We start from the raw sequence: 16,026 nt of genomic DNA, 5'->3' as shown, positions 1-16,026 counted from the left end.
GAGTGTTCCTGGTCTGCAGTGGTCAGTATCTGTCAAAAGTGATCCAAGGAAGCAACAGTGATGAACTGGTGACAGGGTCATGGGTGGTCAAGGCTCACTGATTCACATGGGGAGCGTGGTTGGCCCATGTGGTCTGATCCAACAGAAAAGCTACTGTTGCTCAAATTGCTGAAGAAGTTAATGCCGGTTCTGATAGAGAGGTGTCAGAATACACAGTGCATTGCAGTTTGCTGCGTATGGGGCAGCATAGCTGCTGACCCGTCAGGATGCCCATGCTGACCCCTGTCCACCACCGAAAGAGCCAACATCAGAACTGGACCACAGAGCAATGGAAGAAGGTGGCATGGTCTGATGAATCACCTTGGCTTTTACATCACATGGATAGTCAGGTGCATCTAAGTCACTTACCTGGGGAACACATGACACCAGGATCCACTATGGGAAGAAGGCAAACCGGTGAAGGCAGTGTGATGCTTTGAGCAATGTTCTGCTGGGAAACCTTGGGTCCTGCCATCCATGTAGATGTTTCTTTGACATGTACCACCTACCTAAGCATTATTGCAGACCATGTACACCCTTTCATGGAAACAATATTCCCTGATTGCTGTGGCCTTTTTCAGCAGCATAATGTGCCGTGCTATGAAGCAAAAATGGTTCAGGAATGGTTTTAGGAGGACTGCAACGAGTTTGAGGTGTTGACTTGGCCTCCTAATTCCTGAGATCTCAATCCAATCAAGCATCTGTGGGATATCTTGGACAAACAAGACCAATCCATGGAGGCCCCACCTTGCAGCTTATGGGACTTAAAGGATCTGCTGCTAACATCTTGGTGCCAGATACGACAGCACACATTCAGGGGTCTAGTAGAGTCCATATCTTGACAAGTCAGGGCTGTTTTGGCAGCAAAAGGGGGACCTACATATGTTATGTTGCTATAATCTCTTTCTTTTCCATGAGCCTCTCATTGACTACACATTCCATTAGTTTGCATATACAGTAAGTGATGTAAGTGCTATGGGCCTGTAGTTCTCTGGTTTACTAGGGCCTTTTCCTGGCTTTCTGATTGGGATGATGACTGCTATCTTCCAGCTTGTAGGGATTTTCCCCCTCCTTCCACACTTTACTGAATGGCATCAATAGCTTACTTACTGCCCCTTCGCTGATATTCCATCTTTTACTGGAGCTCTCATTCTTGTCTTGTTTTCTCATTCCTCATTAACTCTTCATTATTATATTGCATATATATCTATATGGTGCTCTCAGCCTTACTGTCTTCCGAAGTATTGCTATTATTTACTGCTTCTTTGAACTTATCATCTCGCAGATCCCAGGTATCAGTCTGGTTCTCGTCCTGCCTGTACTTTTGTTGTCATCAATATGTTGGAACTGTTTATCACATTCACTCACAAACCTTTTCCAATTTGCTATTTCATAGATCCATTTTCCACCTGTGTTTTTATGTACAACTGTTTTCTTTTCTTCCTTTTTCACTGTATATTGGACAATGGTCACTACCAATAGTGCCTCCCTGATAGCATGCCATTCGCAAAATAGAGCTATGGTACTGGTGACAAGTATCAGATCTATTACAGATTATTTCCCTGTAGTGTATTGTGGGCATTCAAATCTCCACACCATAGGACTCCGCCTCTATTTTTCTGTTGACAACAAGTTTTCTGCATGGGTTATACAAATTTATAACAACCAGGCACTTTAGGCCCAAATTTCAATACCTCCACATCCAACTTCATTTTACTTCAGCTTTTTTTGTTTTGATGTGCATTTTTAGCGTTTTATTTATTGACTGAAACAAATATAACATTCCCCAAATCCACATTGGAAAAAGGCCAAAGCTAAACAAGATTTAGGCAATATGCTTGAAAATGTAGTGGACAGCTAAATCCAAAATGAAATGAATTAATATTTCTGTCCGTTTATGACAGTCCCACAACATACTGATTTGAGTTATTCTTGCAGAGCTCTTTTGTCTCTGGTTACCCCTCTTTGTGTTCTAGTTTATTTTGTAAAATAAATGCTGACTGCTAATGAAGGCTGTACTGTTGTGATGATTACAGCTGAATTTACTCTCCATTCTTCATTCTGGTCTTGACATGCTGTGCTGCTGAGTTTTGTAAGGAAGATTCATTACACACTGCAATAACCCTTGATGGAAATGTATAAAAAAGACAGTGTGAAACTAAATATATGTATTATGTGCATGTGTAAGCAGATCGCACATTCTGCTTTCGATGCAATGATGGTATTATGGTTAAATGATACCGTCTAGCACGTTTACACACCTGCAAACACAGAAGCTAAACAGTTTTCACTCTATTTGTATGTCATGCAGAATGAATAGACACAGACAGAGTCAGGTTTCATCAGTATACAGCAAGATGCAGTCGACTGTCCAGATTTTGACTCTCCTGAATGTTGTATTGGTTGTATTCTTGATGATCATGATCCTTTCTCAGGTAAGAGAAGAAGATTTACCTTGTGTTATTCGCAGCAGTTTATAGTAGTAATATTAAAACATTACAGTGCTGGTCATCTTGAGATGGTTTGCTTTGATTTTCGGTGTCTGTATAGAGAAGAAGCTCTGGCAGCTCTGGTAAGGAGATGCTGTTTGGAGAGTTTTGTTTTCAGCCTTGATCTGACATAAAGTGGACCTCAACTCTACATACAGTCAACGGCACCACAAATAAAACAAACAGCATTAATCTTATCTAAAGGTAAGCACGTCTCTGCTGCAGATGTCCTGTCAGCTGTTTTCATAAAAATCATGCATACCTGTGCATCGCTCTATTACGTGTGTACATGATGTCGAGCTGAGGCTAATTTGTACCCACCCCAAAGTGAAAATCTTTATATATACACTTCATACAGCATACTTCATTCTAAACATTACGTGTTGATGCACAATTGATATAATGTGCAATTAAACCAACATAATTATTGCTATAATTTTGCTTTCTATCATTTAGCGTCATGATATCAGCCGCACAGTTGAGCATTGTTTTGTTCTTATACCACAGCCAGTGGCTGTGTCCCAATTCAGGCGCAGCATCCTTGGGAGTGCGCATTTGAGGTGCAATTACGTCACTACGCTGCGCGAAGCCTGTCCCAATTCAAAGTGTCCTCCAAATGCTCCCCACAAATGCTGCCTTCTGTTCCCTCTTCCTGGAGGACACACCGCTACTATCCTTCACGGCTATAAATTGCCCCAGATTCATTGCGGCCGAAAGAGAAGAAAGACAGAAAGAAAGAATGGCGACCTCAAGTGGCGCAGATCTCGTATTTAAATATAAGTATTGGGTTTATACTCAGTTTTTACTCATTTGAGTGACAAACGCCAGATATGTCAAACTTCAAGGGACGTTAAAACCTCAAAATATCGGCTAAAATACGTTGGTAATGCTCTTTTTTGATGCCTTTTACTTTCAAACATCAGATGTTCAGAGGTTGACTTATATCTTATTGTGACTGCTGAGATGTTATCGACTCATTTTATTTCATATACATAAATGGACCATGATGAACAGATTCAGATCAGACTGTAACACTGTAAAGTCTAGTTAAATGTTTGAATAAAGAGTCAAGTTTATGATTATCCTTATGATGATTATATATTTTTTTCTGTATTAGAACTCTTTTGTCTGTTGACGTAACACAAACATCTTTTACATTTCATTGTGTTTTAGGGAGCAATAGAGAGCTTCATTACTGTCCGAGGTCAGAACGAAGATTTATTCACAGGGTGAAACATTCCACCGCGGCTGGGTGGAAGTAAGGCAATAATAAATAATAATACATAATAAATAGCCGATTTATCAGTCCTGATATCACTTTTTAAAAAATCTTTGCATCCCTGTGTTAATGTGATCTTGTGTTTACCTTTCCTCTTGCTTCAAGGAGGAGGGAGGATAAAGGAGGACATGAGGCTGCAGAGAGGATGGAGAGGCTCCTGCTCCAGAGGACAACCCTTATATTATTTCTGTTATTTAGTTAATGTATGAGTTCTTTTTAAATTATTTGTTCATAATTGTACATTTTATATAATTCATGAAATAAAACATTGTTCTACTGTTACACGTGGTCTATTACATTCAGTATTTACAACTTAAGTACAATTTATAAGAGCAAATGGCATTAAGTACTACTTTTCAGGGACAACAAAGGATTGAATAATTTTTTTTAATTATTAAGGTCTTAACATTTACAATCATTTACAAAATTACAGCATAAATAACTATTTAAAGAAAATGATTCACTATTAACAAAAACAATTATTAAAGACAATATTAAACAGTTACAGATGATGTGCAGTAACAGGCTGAGCAGGAGTGCCTGCAGTGCAGCTGGGCTGGATGGGATGCCACAATAAATACCCTGGTGTCAGTGGGACATCATCTGGGTTAGTCCTCAGGGTGTTTGGGGGTCCAATCTCCTCTGTCCACCACATCATTCATCAACTGGGTTTGCAGTTCTGACTTGATTGACGGCTGCCATGTCACTAAGGATGTTTAAAGAAAGAGGCAAAAATTATAATTCCACTATATAATTATAATAATAATAATAAATTACAACCAACAAAACTATCTACCAAACACTTTAAATATGAATAATGCCTTTAAAATTAAAATAAAACCATATGTGGCGATCAGCAGTTTATATGTCAGCATTAACATAATGTATCGTATGTTAATTACCCCCAACTGTTAGCTAGCTAATAATGATAATATTGATAACGTTAAAGAGGGTTCAATAACAGGTTTACCTCTCCATGGTCCTCTCTCAGCCAGAGATAAACCAGAGCCACTTCTCCTCTCCCTCCACAAGCAGGAAGATTAAAAAGGAAATCAGCATGGGTTCTCTCTGGACACTCCAGCTTTCTCCCACAGTCCACAGTCATGCAGGTGGGGTTAATCTGTCAGTCTAAATTGTCCGTAGATGTAAATGTGAGTGTGAAAAGTTGTCACCCTTTTGATGAACTTGCGACTTGTCCAGGGTGTAGCCCACTGCTTGCACTATGTCAGCTGTGATCGGCTCCAGCCCCCAGTGACCCTGAAAAAGATAAGCTGTAATAGACAATGGACAGATGGCAAAACACAAGAATTGGTCACTACAGTTGCCAAGACTTTGGGCTTGTTTTTCTGTAAAGTCACTTATGCATATTGGTAGTCACGGGTTGCATGTTTTTTGGGCTTGTTGAGATATGGTTTCATTATGTTCTTGTTTGAATGTGGGCCAGCGAGAACAAAATTTAAAGATATTTCTCATATCTTTTATAGATATTTCAGAACTTTTTTTTTAACAAATTGTTATGTTGATGAATATGTTTTTTTATTGGTTTTGCAGATTAATACATTTGTATTGAAACATTTACAAGAAGTATACATTTTTCTTTTACAGTTTTTCTCGATTGTTTACACACATTTTCTGAAAGAATGCCTCATACTCTCAGAACTCTACACACAAATCAAAAATCACACACACAATGGGCAAAACCCCTCAATTCTCCTGAAAAATGAAACTTTACATTCAAAACAATGTTGTTTCTTCTCAAAATGGTATTTTGTTTTCAAATGGCACACACAAACCATCAAATGAATAGACATTTAGAAGAACCAGTTGAACACAGATGTGCTCAATGTAAAACACTATGATGAATGGACAACACTTCTTCTTCATTGATCATAATGACTTTTGTTCAGTGTTACACTTACTATAGACAGCTCATACATGACTGTGTTGTAAAATATTTGAGAATATTGTTTTTATACTCAGGACACACAAATACACGGTAACAAATATATTTTATCCACCTTATGTTGGTAATCTTTCAGTTCTGCAATACAAATAGTAAAATACTGTAAATACTGTGTAGGAATACAAAGTAGGAATACATTTCCCAAATACTTGAAACATACTTTATTTTTACAGTCAACAGAACAGTCCACAGGCAATACTGTACTACTGTACTCATTGAGTACTGTATTGATATGCAGTACTGCAATTTTCTAGTGAGAGTAGATTTCTTACCTATTCTCATTACTCTCACTCCTCTGGCTCTGGCTCTGTTTCCAATGTTGGCATCCATTGCTCCAAAACAGAAGAGCTCACCTGTTGGCCTTTTATGCTAAAACTCTGATTGCTAATTGTAAAACTGTGTGACAGGTGTTTGCCCATGTGATAAGTCAGTGTGCATAGTAGGGCAATTGACTTTAGAATTTAGAATGACAGTGTGTTCCTTGTGAAAACAAGAGATTTTCTCCATGAAAATTGTGCCAAATGCAGAGAATTGTGTGTAGTGTAGTGACACAAGTGTGTTTTAGAACTGCAATTTGAGTGTAAAGCAGGAATTGTGCTTGTAGTTTAGCAGAATTGGTTCAGGGGGTTGGTGCATGAGTTACATGTTGTGGTCATTGTGTCTCAAGTACCAGTTTTTGTGTGTAAACAATCGAGAAAAACTGTAATTACTACAACTAATAATGTTACCTAGGCTCATGATTATGCTAGTACGTAATCCTTTATGATAATGATAATTTGTTATATTTCAGGTGCCGGTTAGTGCTAGTATTAGGGCTAGTCATAGTCAGAGTGACATGAGGTATAGGAAGTTCTCCAGGAACCAACAGTGTACCTGCATGTCCCTGACTTTTCTGGCTTATTTGAACGAGGGCTGTCAGTTTAACACTGCTGCCCTTGATGGAGTGCCGGCAAAGGGAGATACACTTTATGTAGGTGTGAAACAACAATTGATCCAAGAAAAAAGATTCCGCAGTGACCATCTCGCTGTGGAAGAACTGCCCAAACAAGTCCTGACTGACACAGATATGTGTAACGTCCACATGCCTGAAATCAGGTGTGGACTTGTGAAAGCCAGTGGAAGCCGGGCTTGGTATCTGCCCCTTGCCACACAGTTAGAGTGTCTGTCAGGTGAAGTTAATCTGGCTTTAGTCATAGTAAATCCAGGGTATATTGCAGTTTTCCGTGACCACTCAGGCAGGTATGGTGTGTTTGATTCACACTGTGATGGGCTTACCTCACCCCCACGGAACTGCAATTATGAAGACCTTCTTGGAAATCAGTGACTTGGCTCTTTGCAAATCGTGCCCCTTTTGCCAGTTATGAGTTTGTGCCAGTGTCATTCGAAGTCATTGGTTCCAGAGAATGCCCTCAGGCATCTCTGGCACACAGTGTATCCAGGACAGCTCTCCCACCAGCAGTAGAGCGCGTCCTTAAGACGGCTCCTTCACCACCACCAGCAGCAGAGCGCGTCCTTAAGACGGCTCCTGCACCACCAACAGCAAAACATTTCACAAAGTTGCCAAAGCAACAGCGATGAAGAGCGATGCGGAAAGCCAGCAAAAACCAACACGCATTACTGTCTGGTGAAGAAAAAAAGAAAAAAATCCAATATGAAAGGAAAAAGTACAGCAGCTGTCCAGAATTTAGAAGAAAAAAACTCCAAGCACAAAGAAGAAGATATGCCCAAGACAGTCTCCATCAGAATCAGCGATTACTATCCTTCAAATGTTACTATGAAAATGTTCAAGATATGAAGAAGGAAGAACTCGTCAGAAGATACAGAGAAAATGCTACTTTCAGGAGACAACGGAAGACTTACATCACAAAGAAATGCCACGTTCCGCAGCGGACAAAACAAAACTCTTTGGACATAGATACAAGGAAGATGCCACGTTCCGCAGCGGACAAAACAAAACTCTTTAGAGATAGATACAAGGAAGATGCCACGTTCCGCAGCGGACAAAACAAAACTCTTTAGAGATAGATACCAGTCAGATCCAGTGTTTCGGAGCAGACAAAAATTTGTCATGTCTCAGAGATACAACACGGATGAAAGCTATAGACAAAAGAAAAGGCAAGATTTAAATCTTAGATATCACAATGATCCGGAATTTAGACGTCATTTTAATCAACGTTGTAACCAGCAGAGAGGAACCAAATTGGCCACAAATGCTGCCTTTAGCATATTTTACAAGATGCAGCGAGCGCTTAGAATCAGGAGAAAATACAGACAATTGTGCCCCACCGTCCCCAGCCCCTGATTGATCCGGTGATGGAAGCAGCCATAGCTGTCTTTCGTGAGTCCATTAAACATGGACCCACATACATTTGTACCGTTTGTAACAGAACCATGTTTCCTAATCAGGTCAAAGAATGCAAAAGACAAAAATACGTTAAACACGCAAAAGTTGCAGCAGCATGCTTGACAGGAAACTATGTTCACTTTTGTAACACTGACTGCTCTACCCCTTGCTCTGTGCCACAAGAGAGACTGCATGAGTGGATATGCTACACCTGCGACAACCACCTTAGCAGAGGATGCATACCACCCATGGCAGTCGTAAACAATTTGGAGTTGGCACCCATCCCCCCAGAATTGGCTGCACGTAATGTGCTTGAGAGGCAGCTGATAGCAAAAATCCTGCCATTTGCAAAAATTGTTGCTCTGCCAAAAGGCCAACAGAGAGCAGTCCACGGAGCTGTTGTGTGCGTTCCATCAAAGGTGGAAGCGACCGTCAACAGTCTCCCAAGGCCCAGAGCAGAAGCGCAGCTGCTTCAAGTGAAATTGAAAAGGCACATCAAATACAAAGGTTACCAACACTTTTACAACGTTAATATGAAGAATGTGCTAGCTGGCCTTGCGAAATTGAAAGAGACACATTCAGAATATAAAGACGTGTTTATTGATGAGACTGCCACTTTTGACTGTCTGCTCGAAGAAGAGGAGCCCATCGAAGAAGAGGCACCCAGACAGGGAGAGGAGCCTAGACAAGAAGAGGAGCCCAGCATCCCAGAGGAAGATAGGAATGTAGATTTAAAGGACATTTTTAAAAGGCAAAATGAGCTGGGACACTTGGAGGCAGATGAGGAAGAACAGGAGGAGCTGAGACCAGGCCTCTCCCTGGACACTTGCATGCAGCCCCCCGACATTGCACAGGAAATCCTTTCATATGGCGATGGAGTATTTAGTGTTGCACCCGCGCAAGGCAACAAACTGGTTGGTTTTTTCACCATACCCAAGTTAGAGGCCATGGCTTTTCCTGTACAATTTCCGACAGGAGAGAACACATTAGATGAAGCTAGAACCGTCTCCCTATCCCCGAGCCTCTACTTTAATTCTAGGCTCTTTGCTGCAGATACGCGTTTTGCAAGTGACCAGAGTTATCTTTTCTTTGTGCAGTTTGTTACAGAGACTCACCTTGCGACAGTATGTCTATACAAATGCGCAAAGGAAAGTCGAAAACCAAAGATGGCCGTAGGATTAACAATGTCATGCTCCAGGACAAGGATGAGGTAGAACGGCTCATCATGAGCCAAGATGCAACCAGGTTCATGCAGCCTCTTAGAGGCACTCCAGCCTATTGGAATAAAACCCTTAAAGATGTGCACGCCATGGTTTGTCAAATTGGAAAACCAACATTTTTTGCCACGTTCTCCACTGTTGAGGTGAGATGGCCTGAGTTCATAGAGGCCATCAAAGCTCAGCAAGGTGAACAAGGGCTGTTTTCAGATTTGGATTGGAAAACAAAATGTGACATTCTGAGAGGTAACCCCATCATAGTAATGCGCATGTTTGAAAAGAGAGTAGAGGCTCTCATGATGAACCTCATCCTCTCTCCTTCACAACCGATTGGTGAAGTAAAAGATTATTTTTATCGCGTTCCAAGCCAGGGGAAGCCCGCACATCCACATGCTCATTTGGATAAAAGATTCACCTAAATTTGAAGAGGACCCTGATGGACACATCATGGAATTTATAGATAGATACATTAGTTGCAAAATGCCCAACCCTGACACAGATCTGGAACTCCACAAAATAGTGTCAGAGGTTCAGGTGCACAGCAGGAAACATTCAAAGTCCTGAAAGAAGGGAAATGTAGCCTGCAGGTTCGGCTTTCCAAAACTACCGATGGATAAAACATTTATCACCAGGCCCCCCACTATTAATTGCCACCAAAAAGAGGATCAAGATGATGCAGACTTTGAAGCGCAAATAGAGGAGCAGAAAAGGGCCCTCGCAGAAATGCAAAAATTGGCTAAACAAACGCTCCAACCAGTTAGAGATCTGCTTATGGATCTAGGTGCTTCGTTCAGCAGTTTGACAGACTTGCTTTGCCAGTGCAACTTAACTTACGAGCAATACTTTGCTGCCGCGCAGCACCTGGCAAACACCGATGTCGTGATGCTGAGGCGCCATCCAAATGATTGTTGGGTTAATGCCTACAAGCCTGATTTGCTTAGAGCGTGGAACGCAAACATGGACATCCAGTACGTCATAGACGACTACAGCTGCATCATGTACATGATGTCATATGTAGCGAAACCGGAGCACGAGATGACGGAAATCCTTAAGAACGTCATCAAGGATGTTAAGACATCTGATGTTAACAAGCGCAACGAAATGAAACAAATTATGCAGGCCTACTCTAAACACAGAGAGGTCAGCGCTCAAGAGGCTGTAGCCCATACCTGCAGCTTAAGCCTCAAGAAGTGCTCCCGATCCGTGGTGTTTATTCAGACCGACGAGGAGGGTCTGAAAATGAGTCACCCTATGAGTAGACTGGAAAGAATGGAACCCGGATCAGTGGATGTATGGATGTCGGGGTTGCCTGAAAAATACGTCAACAGACCTCTCACTCGAGAGTTTGAACGTATGTGTCTGGCCGAGTTCATGTCAGACTACAGGGTAGTCTACGGCCAGCAAACAGAAAGCCCGAATGCCATTCCATTGTTGAACGATGAAGGATTTATTCAAAAGAGAACCGTAGGAAAACCAGCAATCATTAGATTTACTCGCTTCTCTGAGGAAAAAACTCCAGAGAAGTTTTATAGAAGATTGCTGAAACTTTATCTCCCACATCGATCCAACGCCGATCTGAGAGATAAAGTGTACCCCACTTATGAAGAGTTTTATAAGTGTAGCGACAAATGGGGTATGAGAGTAGAGGAAATGGTGGGGCACAACAAAAAACGTTATGAGGGCCAAGGAAAAAACATGGAAGCTGCGTTTCAACAGCTTCAGGTGTGCGGTCCTCTCGTGAATGTTTGGAACTCTTTTGCGCCCGAAGTTGAAGCTGACCGGCTGGAGTGCCTGGCTGAATGTGAACCTCGCGATCAGGAGCAAAACGGTGAAGATGTCCCAGAATTCAGCACTAAGAAGGATAAGGGGAGCTCTATGCCTAGAATAGATGCTCCAGAGTTGAGTCCAGACTTTGTTAGGAAAATGTACCAAAGTCTGAACGAAATTCAGGCTTCCGTTTTCTACAGTGTTTGACAGTGGTGCTTTGAACTAGCCTGGGGCCACAATTCAGAACCATTTTATTACTTCCTGTCGGGAGGGGCTGGATGTGGCAAATCGCATGCAATTAAATGCATTCACCATGAGGCAACGAGAATTCTGCGTGAGCTCCCGAGGTTTCGGGACCACGCAGACATGTCCCAACCCGCAGTGCTGCTGACTGCATTCACAGGTACAGCAGCGTTTAACATATCAGGCAACACGTTACACTCCATTCTCAAATTACCAAGGTCCTTGAAGCCACCTTATCAAGGTCTTGGGAATGCACTTGACGAAGTCAGAGCAGCACTGGCGAATGCTGAGATTCTCATCATCGATGAGATATCCATGGTCTCTAAAGAGCTATTTGCCTACGTGCATTGGCGATTTCAGCAGATCAGGGGTAATTGGAAGCCATTTGGAGGCATGTCTGTCCTTGCTGTAGGTGACTTTTATCAACTGCCACCCCTTGGTAAAGCCAAGTCACTGTGTGTACGAGGAGACTGAGTTTGATCTCTGGAGGGATAACTTCAAAATGGTCACCTTGACAGAGATCATGCGACAGAAAGACGATCGAGCTTTTGCTGAACTCTTGAACCGTCTCAGGGTGAAGCAAAAGGAAGATTCTTTGTTAGATGAAGACAGGCTCTTGCTTACACAGGCAGTGGCTGATAGTCAACATTGCCCAGCACTGAGTCTACACATCTACGCCACAAACAAAGAAGTAGACCGTCACAACGCCAACATCGTAACTGCTTCCTACAAGGATGCGATTGGCATTGCAGCTCGTGATTTTCGAAAAGACCCCAGAACTGGCTGCATGACGTTTGTGTCTGGGGAAATTAAAGGACACAAGCGAGATTTGCCCGACAACATAATGGCTGCTTAAGGAGTACGCGTTAAGTTGATCCGAAATTTAGATGTGGAAGATGGCCTTGTGAACGGTACATTTGGAACCATTTCTAACATTGTAATTAGAGAACAGGAAGGCGTGAAGATGATTGGACTCCTGCTGGACAATCCTACAGCAGGACAGAGATACCGCAAAAAAATCTTAGGTCCCTCAGATGACTCAGTGTACATCGAAAGATCTGAGGAGAACCTAAGTAACAAGAAAGGGGTTGTTCGCCGGCAGTTCCCCATGAAATTAGCTTTTGCTTGTACGGCCCACAAAGTTCAAGGAATGACCATGCCGTCGGCTGTTGTATGTCTGAAGCATGTTTTTGAACCTGGTATGGCGTACGTCGTGCTCAGCCGCACAGCCTCGCTTCGAGGTCTCACCATCCTTGACTTTGATGAGAAAAAAATTTACGCTGACCCCAAGATCAAGACAGCCCTGGAAAGTATGCCTGATGCATCTTTCCAGAGCTGTAGACCATTGTTAACCTTTTTGAAATCTATAGAACAAACGCCAAAGGTTTTGACAATTGTCCACCACAACACGCAGGATCTGCCATGTCACATAGTGGACCTGAAAGCACATCACGAGCTCCAACAAGCAGATGTGCTTTGCCTTACAGAGACACATTTGTCAGGGCCCTTTGTAGCTGAAATTTTTCAGTTGGAGGGGTACACCATGTTCACACGTAGCAGACAGCTGTGTGAACATGGCCAAAAAAGAGGGAGGTGGAGTTGCGATGTACTGTAGAGACACTGTGCAAGCAGAGCCTCACAGGTACATGCAACAGGTCACTGATTTGGAGTTTGTTGTCCTTAAAATTGAGGCTCCAGTCAAAGTGCTAATAGCGACTGTGTACAAACCGCCAAGTTTTCAACTGGGAATCTTTCTCCAAAACTTGAAAAACCTCTTGGACTCATTGGACATGTTAAATCACCAGCCCATCATTGTTTGTGGCGATTTTTAATGAGGACCTCCTTTCAAAGGGAAAAAAAGTATCAAAGATTTGTTTCAGTCCAGAGGTTACACTCAATTAGTAGCAAATTCGACAACCGAAAAGAACACACTGATTGACCACATTTATATTTCACATCCTGATAAATGTCTTCAATCAGGTGTTCTCCAAACGTATTACAGTTACCACAGTCCAGTTTATTGTATTTTGACTGAGTAATGACTTATTTCCAGCTGTTATGTCCAAGACCTGTTGTGCCACGTTTTTACAGTGTACCAGGAGCTGTGGTCCTCTCCGGGTGAGTATAGCATCCGAGTGTTTCTGATTTCAGGTTGTGATTGATCTCCCTGGTTAGTTAGGGAGGGTGCCAGCTGGGCAGAGCAATCTGTCCTTCCATCGGTGTACTATTTGTTATTTTGCCTTTTTTATTTTCGAGGCAATCCTGGGTGGAGACATGTTTCTCTGGCTGAGGTTTACTGAAGTTTTGCTTTAAAGAAGCCTTGAGCCCGGCACGTCTCAGAAGATAGTTTGGAGTTAGGCAGGTACCAGGGGGCTTGCTTGGATAATCATTTGCACTCAGAGATTTGCTCACTGTGCTCACTAGAGATTGATGTCATTTATTTCAGGATTTAGTCTTGTTTAGTCTTTTAGTGTGTTTAGTCTTATGTAATTGTTTTTCATATGTATATGTTGTTGCAGTGGCATGTCTTGGCTGGAAATAGTTTAATTGTATAATGTAAATGTGTGTGTGTGTATGTATGTAATTGTTTGAGTATGGGGTCAGCCACTTTTTTCATGTTCTTATTATCTCTTGAGATGATGAGAACGACCGGGCCAGTGTGTTAAATGTTTTGCAATTAATAATTTTGTAAATGCCTTTAAACATTTTTAAAATATATTTATCATGTATTTATTGACATTGTTTGTAAAATCTTAACTCATGTTGTTCTCATCTATTTAGATGAGAATGGCATGTGTAAGATATAATGTAAGCTGCAATGTAATAGCTAAGCTCATGTAAGAATTACATTAGCTAAGCTAAGCTTACGTAAGTTATCATGAAATTAAGTAATTTAAGGATGTATGTTTAATGAATCATGTATTTTTTTTTATTATTTTGTATCATGTAATTTTATTTTTTTTTTATTGTTTTTTTTGTTTGTTTTGTTTTGTTTTTTTCTGCTGGGTTGTTGTCACTACATTAGCTACGCTAATCTTAGCTAATGTAGTGTAGGAGTGTCAGGGAGGAAGCTGAACGTCCAGCTGAGATGCAGACCAAGCTGCATGTCAAACCAGGTGCATAACAAAGTAAGTATGTCTCTCTTTTTTTTTTTTTTTTAAAGTGATTGACTTGCATTGGCCCCGCGACCCTGCAGAGGATTAAGCGGCGTACATAGAATATGTACAGATGATGGATGGATGGATGGACTTGCATTGAGTGATTTAACTCAGTGATGATGTCATTGTCTTTCTAGGATGATCCAGTGAGAAGGACCCACTCTCCAGTGAAGACAACAACCCAGAAGAAAATAAGGGAAGTAATATTTCATTAAATTCTCAGCTTTCACTCCAGATGTTTACATCAGTCTTTGAAATCTGTAACTAATTCATGTCTTTTAAATCTGCAAAACATTTATACAGGCTACAGGAAAAAGACCTCCAGAGGACTGCAGAAACAATAAGGGAAGTAATATTTCCTTAAATTCTCAACTTTCACTTCAAATGTTTCCATCAGTCTTTTGAACCTGTAACTAATTTATGTCTCTTAAATCTGGCAAAATGTATGCAGACTACAGGAAGAAGACCTCCAGAGGACTACAGCAACAATAAGGGAAGTAATGTTTCCTTTTAATTCTCAACTTTCATTTCAAATGTTTCCATCAGTCTTTGAAATCTGTAACTAATTTATGTCTCTTAAATCTGGCAAAATGTATGCAGACTTGAAATCTGTAACTAACTGATGTCTTTCAACCACACCATCCACCCAGCTATCCCCACAGTCACTCGTCAACTGCCTCCACGATAGAAAACTATAGATGACATCAAATCCACACAAGCTTAACACTTACAAAACAGAGCTCATGGTTATGGCATCCAAGGCATTGCTCCAGAAGGTTGGAGATCTTGGACGTGGACAGCCGCTCTATATCCCCATCCATGTAATTCTGCAACCTGGGTGTCATCTTCGATTTCACGCTTCCAGTCTCGGACGCTGCGCTCATCAGGCACACACCAGCTCTCCATCCCTCACACCAAACTTATACCCTTGGTGACAGAGCCTTCTGTGAGACAACCCCCACTCTCTGGAACACTCTCCCAACTGAAATCCACAAAGAGACCTCTCTGGAGCCTTTCAAAAGAGACCTAAAACCCATCTTTTTAATAAGGCCTATCAGCTCTAGGTCCAGTCCCATCAATCAACTTTTCTATCTCTTTATCCTATTGCATTGTTTTTGTTTATCCATTTATCCTTTGTTTAGTTGTTGTTAAGTCTTAGTTATTGTAAGTGTCCTTGGGTACCCTGAAAGGTGCAATATAAAGTAAATGTATTATTACTATTATACAAAAGCAGAAACTTGTCTCAGTGTGATGTTTTTTTCAATTTCTGTCAACAGCAGCATGCTAGCTAACATTAGCATTAAGGGCTATATTGTTTACTGTTGCTTGGCAGCACTGTCAGCTGCTCTGCGAGGCCTCCCTCATTTTTTATTGTGGTCCAGCTTGGAAAGTACCAATGTAATCATTCAGCTATTTTATATTATTGGGGCAGCCCTGATGAGTCAGTTCAGCAAATTTAAGGCCGGAATGAAATCCCTCAGATTACCACATAATTAACATGTTTTGAAAGTGCACAACACTGGTATA

The 16,026-nt window shown here is 41.4% G+C and overlaps 1 long non-coding RNA gene across 1 annotated transcript; it reads left to right on the top strand.

The window, feature by feature from the left end:
* The first annotated feature begins 2,196 nt into the window (after positions 1–2,196).
* Positions 2,197–4,089, top strand: LOC119027454. Its single transcript, XR_005077381.1, has 2 exons — positions 2,197–3,786; positions 3,913–4,089. It is a non-coding gene; the product is annotated as an uncharacterized LOC119027454 (long non-coding RNA).
* The last annotated feature ends 11,937 nt before the right edge of the window (positions 4,090–16,026 follow it).

The sequence above is a fragment of the Acanthopagrus latus genome, chromosome 10 (genome assembly GCF_904848185.1).
Source record: "Acanthopagrus latus isolate v.2019 chromosome 10, fAcaLat1.1, whole genome shotgun sequence".
NCBI classification, from domain to species: Eukaryota; Metazoa; Chordata; class Actinopteri; order Spariformes; family Sparidae; genus Acanthopagrus; species Acanthopagrus latus.
The sequence above is the reverse complement of the archived record's forward strand: the minus strand, read 5'-3'. Positions and strand labels throughout refer to the sequence as shown.